This window comes from Conger conger, chromosome 9 (assembly GCF_963514075.1).
Source record: "Conger conger chromosome 9, fConCon1.1, whole genome shotgun sequence".
Lineage (NCBI taxonomy): Eukaryota > Metazoa > Chordata > Actinopteri > Anguilliformes > Congridae > Conger > Conger conger.
The window spans coordinates 41,138,283-41,145,652 of NC_083768.1; positions in this window are offsets into that span (position 1 = coordinate 41,138,283).

The window sequence follows — 7,370 nt, forward strand, 5'->3', positions numbered from 1 at the left end:
TGGGTAATAGAATGCAGTGACGTTCTAGATCACTGGCTTTGTAAAGATTTGGTAAAAACATTCCAAAAAACCATACTCTTCAAAGGTGAAGGGTTTTTCTTTGTATGCACAACAAAACCCCTTCTGCCACGTTTATTTAACCAGCATCCTCTATAAATGCTGTAATTGAAAAGAAGGTTAACACAACACCAGTGAAAGCTTTCAGTCACTTCCTCATCAAATCTATAAAACAGCCATAATCAAATTACGGTTTCCAACTGCTTCACAATACATGCAGTGTTTCGCGTATTCGTAGAATCTCTCTCTCTCTCTCTCTCCCTCTCTCTCTCTCCCTCATCGCTCCCTCATCTGTTCCATTCCTATCTTCTCCCTCCAATTTATTAGCTGCCATCTTTGACCTAAAAAGTGACCCCCGTCTCAAGAGCATATCGATGAAGTTGAAGGATTTACGCCTCCGATAAATCACGGCCCACGCCCGCTGCAGAGACAAGGTCAAAGTCACCGAGTGGATTAAATAAAAAAATATAATTGTAAAGATGGGGCCGAGTTCAGATCACAGGTTACAACATTGGAATGGCAGGCGTCCATTTTGAGTGATGATGTCATCGCCACAGTGCAGACGCTGTGCTTCAGTACCTGGGTGACAGTGTAGAGAAGTGGGAAATGTTATTAGTGCTTATGGGGAGGTTGCGGGTTCAAAACACAAGTGGGGCACTGTATCCTTCAGACAAATGTACTTAACCTGAATTGCTTCGGTGTGAAATATTAAAATAAAAACTTGCCTGTACAGAAAGAAAAATCGTGTTTGGTAAACAAAGTAATTGATGTGAAGGGATATTCCTGGAATACTGATGTTCTGTGGAAAGGGCAAGGCTTCTTTATTGGGACAGATTGAGGTTTGGCTGGATGGATTTAGTTTCATACTGCAGAAAGGGTTTCCATAGCACCAGTAGAGAGCCCTGGAGGAGCAGTTTAAAACGAATGGATGAGGGATGCACCTATGTGCATTTTAAAGGCCCGATCTCAGATTTCTCCCCGCGCATATCTGCCGATGACCATTTAAAGAACTTCTTAGGAATTCAGACAGAAGAGCTTAAGCTTTTCAGACATGCCTACACAGATACTCAAGATATCCCGAATGCAAGAGGCACTCCCAGTAATAAATGAAACAACAATGCAATTCCAGGAGGAAATTAAAGGAACTTTTTTTTTTGTCCTTACGTGACATCATCCCCCTGGTAGCTGGAGCAAGTCCTCTCCCTTTCACTATAAAGTGCTGTATGAATGCGAACCATTATTCTTATTAAACTATTAAAAGCCAACAGAATTCAAAGTCCCGAGAAACGTACAGTACGTACAGCTGTCCCGTTGGGCTCTCTGGCATACACAAGGCTTGAGGTCTCCAGGACAAATAACCATAATCGTTTGGGCTTGTATAATATGCAATTGTATAAATCTGTTGACTGCAGGCATGAACTAATTCCGTTTCTCCATTTCGCCATAAACCCCGTGATTCATTCAGTGATAGCAGAACGCTCCTTTTAAAGAATCTATTGTTAATTACCCGCTTGTGAGGGGTGTTCTCCCACAGAAAAATTCACATGTGATCAGGCGAAAACATCCGTTTCTTATAGGAATGCCTTTGGGCTGCATTCTACGAAGAGCCAATCACTCTCTGTGTGTTTATAACACAGAACGGGCCATTTAACTGGGGGGGTTTATGAATAGATGAACACATGCAAACCTATTTTGTACACATCTGGATGAAGGAAGGTTCAACAGAGGTTAATTTGGTTTGTGTCTGCCCATTTGGCCAACTGGACACCACAGCTGTGACCTCTGAACTCTCTGCATTCCAATTGGCCGGTTTGGGGGGCCCCACTTTCCCTTGACCCGAGACCCTGAATAGTAATTCTTTTTGGGGGTAGGATGGAGAGGAGGGGTATCGTTTTTCATAGTTTTTATGCTTTTACACCCTTTTCTAAATATATTAAATATATTTTAGAAATTGGTGTAAAATAGAATATTCTTCAATTTAATGTTCAGTAGCCTGTATAACGGTTTCATAGTTAATTTGTTTGTTCATCATCATTCTGTGGGAATAAATAAAATATATGGTAATATATGGCTGTCAAACCGTCCAGCAATCAGCAATCAAAAATCCCATTTCCACATTTATGTCTAAACAGGCACACAGGGCACTTAAAGAACAGCCTGTATTCAAACTACTGAATATAGCACTGCCAAAGGTGATCCGAAGGTAGGAAGCAGAAGGATGTGGGTCTCAGTCCAGAGGGAGAGACGGGACCCTGTCAAGTCCTACCAAAGACGGAGCTGGGGGATTATCCATGCCTCCTGTCCCGTAGCTGACCCCGGATCTCAGTCCAGGTGCAACACAAAGATGCCACGTCTCATTAGCATTACTCCAGCCCAGCCGCTTAAAAACAGCCCCAGTTGCAGTCATACAATCACACCTGCTTTGTAATTTTGATCGGACCAAGTAGTGGAACTTGCGGAACACCTCTCTTGGTCAGTACAGCCTGTAAATGGGTTAGTTTAGGCTGGGAAGTTTTACAGGGATATCTATCTTCAAAATGTGTCCTGCATTCCCATGGTATTTTCCCCACATTCAGGTTTTCATGTTGAATTCCAAGACTTGTTTGGAATTCAATCAACATTTGTAATATTTTAACTCTTGACTACCACGTAAAAGAGCAAATATTTTTGTTCTTTACGGTTTGGCAAGTTCAGCAAATACCAAAACTAACCTAACTACCGAACTGAGTGAAGAAAAGGTATAACTGACACGGTCACCAGCCCTGGGGGCGGACACAGGAGGGTACGGCAGACACGGTCACTGGCCCTGGGGGCGCACACAGGAGGGTACGGCAGACACGGTCACCAGCCCTGGGGGCGGACACAGGAGGGTACGGCAGACACGGTCACCAGCCCTGGGGGGCACACAGGAGGCTACGGCAGACACGGTCACCAGCCCTGGGAGCGCACAGAGGAGGCTACAGCAGACACGGTCACTGGCGGGCGGAGCCTCCATAGAATCCGGCCGCGGCAAAGACACGCGGCTCTTCAAAAGCTCTTTCCAGATGACCCGTCTGATTAACTGCTCTCCTGCACACGGCTTCTCTGAAAGGAAGCAGGAAAACACTGCCCAAACCAAGTGGGCTGATGGATGTCTGCACGCGCGCGCGTTCCAGGGGCAAGGCTGAAGGGTTTCCGTGATAATATTTACAGCTTCGCTTTCTGCCCCCCCCCCCGGCGGTTTCTAATATAGACCTATACATGCAAGCGTACACAGAAAAAAAGAGAAGAAAACCCCTAATCTGTGGCTCTAGCCATGCAGCGTTCTCATTTGCGACTCACACGCCCTTGTCTTTATGCACCATTATTCTCGGCTTGTCCGATAGTGCGGATAAATAAAAAAAACAGGGCTCCGAACCCCTTTTATCTCCCGCACGTTGCCTTGAGGACCGTATCGGTTGTCGAGAGGGACATCATTTATCGCGAACGGGCCCCAAGGTGTTTCTCCACAAGCCCGATAATCACGCGACGTGCCCCATAATGGACCCAGACCACCGTGGGCCTGGGCAGCATGCGAGGAACGTCCTTTTCCACGGTCGGGGAAAAAAGGGATTTATCACGTGGGGAGGAAAACACGCGACCAGGCATAATCAAATCTGGCCCTCGAATCCAAGCCCTGGCTTGCTTTTCTCCCGGGTGATTAACTGAACAATCAGTGCTACTGATTGGCCAGACTGTCTTCGCACCTGACTCCCAGGTAAAGAGGGTTGGGAGACCAGCAGTTCTCGGCCCTCGAGGACCGTGATTTGACGGTCCATGGTGTAAGCGCAGTAACTTGCCGATGGCCATTTGCGAACACGTTTCTTTCTAGGAGGTTGGGCAAGGAGGACCATGTCTGCTCCTGGCTTTCATGATGGCTTCTCTGCTGAAAACTGTAACTTGCCGAATCATGTATTAATTGACATTTATGTTAAATTTCTCAATGAGGTCTAAACAGAAAAATATCTCTCCCTTCCTGGATGAGTTCCATTCCCAAAGATCATGTGTGGTCTGGTTTAAGCCAACATAACAAACGCAAACCACGGTGACCTGGCCCTCTTAAGCCCAAAAATCCCAAAACTTGGAAGGCTCAGACCCCTACTTATCTCTGTTCACAGCTCTGACTTACCACATTTGCATACAACAAGGCAAACAAGGACAGCACTGTGAACGTGATACTCTCACTCGATATGAGAGTCCTGATGGTCATTGTAGGCCAGTCCGATCACTGAAGCAACCGCTGTCACCTTCAGGAAAGGGGCACACCAGTGAGTCTCCCCACCAGCTGAGCAGCACAGCAGAGTCACTGCACAGTTGCCACAGCTGCTACAGGCAGACCGCAGGTCTCCAAACAGCCAGAGGGGGCGCTGTTTCCCAATGAGGCGAGGAGAAGTATGCAGACGGTAGCCCTCCCTCCATTCTTGGGCAACGCTACATCTCAGCATTCGGCTGGGTCAGGTCCCGAGGAGCCCACACTCTGCCTCTTAAAGCTAAAGGGAATAGCCTTGTTTTATCATCCCTCTCTATCATTCTCTTCACCATCTTTCCCTCGTCCGTCTCTGCCATTATATCCTCCTCTTCTTCGCTTCTCCCTTCCTCCCATGTTTATACGGCTAGTCCGGTCAACACACATCCGGTCGACACATCCACCTGCCCACTTCATGTCCACCATTTTGTTTTGCCATCCTCACACTATTCCCCATTCACCTCTCCCTCTCTCTCCTTTCTTTCCCTCTCACCTCTCCCACCTCTCCCTCACCTCCTCTCCCTGTCTCTCATCCCCAGTCACCCTTTCTCTCCCTCTCTCCCTTCCTCCCCTCTCCCACCTCTCCCTCTCTTCACCCTCTCTCCATCTCTTTCTCTCCCTCTCCCTTTCCCCTTTCTGTCTCTCCCTCTCTCCTTCTCTCAGCCTCCCTCTCCCTCTCTCCCTCTCTGTCACCTCTCCCTCTCTCCCCTCTCTCTCCCACCTCTCCCTCTCTCTCACCTTTCCCCCTCTCTCTCTCTCCCTCTCTCTCACCTCTCCCTCTCTGTCCCACTCAGAGTGAACTGTCAGGGCAGTAGGGGCTCAGTGATCTGTGAAATCGCACAAATTGAGGCAGCCGGAGGTCTCGTCCGGCGGAGAGTGGGGGGAGAGAGAAAAGAGAGAGAGAAAGAGGGAGAGAGGAGGGAGATTTCATGCTTCATCACTTTGCTTCTGAACCCCTCCATTGGCACCCTTTCACTTCAGTAAACGGGTCACTTCCCACAGCGCTGCAGTGATAAGAGCCCCCATATACTACGCACACCAGGCCCTGCTCCCATTTCAGTCTGAAACATCCACAGCCACAGCCACAGCCACAGCATGCATTTCATTCCTCTACTTACCCTTTAAGGCGAAACTGAAAACACACCGGTTCAAACAGGCTCGTTTTTTGTCAGACTAATTTTATTTTACAACCCGTTTTAACTAATCTTTCTGTACTCTCTGTTTGTCACCGAATTAACACGTCACACTTCTGTCTATTTCCACCCCTTCCATGTAAGTTTTTGTTTGAACTACGTTTATTTATATTACTTGTATTTACAGCACTGTGCTGTGCTTTCATCGTGGCAAAACCGCTTAAATATATTATTAGTATTATTTAGTAAATTCAAGTATTTCCAGAAAATGGAGTTACCACACGTGTAATGCAATAGCAGCACATAGGCCTACTTAAAAGACAGCATATTGTGCATATGCTAGGATATCATTTTGTAGAAAGAAATACTGAGAATCAGTTACACACACATTCAGATGTAGCTCAGTGCCTTTGACTGGCCTGACCTTTCTATGACCAGTCTGGTTTCCTACAAAGTGCCATGGCATGTTAGACGCTCTCCCGCGTCAGAATATTACAAGGAACTAATGCCCCCTAATGGATGCTGAAGTTAAAAACAGGAGATTCATCTTGTATTTTAAAACTCCACATTGCCCCCATGTGGTGGGATATTAGACTGACAGTTTCTATAGTAGTTCAGGTCAGTTTTTTTTACTTTAGGTCAGAGGTGCCCAATCACGTGCCATGGAGGGCCGAGAGTATGCAGACATTAATTTCAACCAATCACGACACCTGCTGATTTCACTAATTAGGCGGGGAACTAATCAGTGAAATCAGCGGCTGTAGTGATGGGTTTGAATGAAAACCTGCATACGCTTGGCTCTCCATGACACATGACTGGGCCCCCCTGACCTAAGCCAAGGGTTGGCAAGGAGGGTCGCATCCATCTGTGGTTCTCGTGTTAAGATATTTTAAATCTCGCCATCTGAAATTTCAGCTGCTCTTCTTGAGAAGCCCACAAATGACAGCATGAGGCTGTTCTTGTACCCCTACATTACATTATTGGCATTTGGCAGACGCTCTTATCCAGAGCGACGTACAGTTGATTAGACTAAGCAGGAGACAATCCTCCCCTGGAGCAATGCAGGGTTAAGGGCCTTGCTCAAGGGCCTAACGGCTGTGTGGAACTTATTGTGCCCTGGGATTAGAACCACCGACCTTGCGTGTCCCAGTCATCTACCTTGTCCACTACGCTACAGGCCGCCCTACATGAAACATTTTAAGGTGGTCAAGTCTAAAAGTGAGGTGGGGTACACAGCGAATCGCACCGAGGTACCTGGTGAAGACAGAAACCCGTATTGGGATGCTCTGCACTTGCAGACTTTAGTAAGTATTAGTAAGGGCGGCCTGTAGCGTAGTGGTTAAGGTACATGACTGGGACCCGCGAGGTCGGCGGTTCGATCCCCGGTGTAGCCACAATAAGATCCGCATAGCCGTTGGGCCCTTGAGCAAGGCCCTTAACCCTGCATTGCTCCAGGGGAGGATTGTCTCCTGCTAAGTCTAATCAACTGTACGTCGCTCTGGATAAGAGCGTCTGCCAAAATGCCAATAATGTAATGTAATGTAACAAGAGGAAAGATAATGACAAAAGACAGACTTTGTGAGCAAGGCTTGGCCACTGGCCGGTAAAGACAGACCTGGCTGCCTGGAGAAAAGGAGGCTGACTTTAGTTCTCCAGTGTCGTAAACATTACGAAACGCGGAGCACAAAGTTCCCAGAAGTGAACGGAATCCTCCCAGACAGCCCCGTATTTTCAGACGTTGACAAATCTCCACTCAAAAGGTCAGGGCAACGTGCGTCACACCACGTTAGTATAGATTCATCACTGTACGCTCTGAACGTTAGTATAGATTCATCACTGTACGCTCTGAACGCACAATGTTCACATGTAGGCTGTGACTGCAAGTATTACTCTTCGTACTTGAACAGAGACAAATC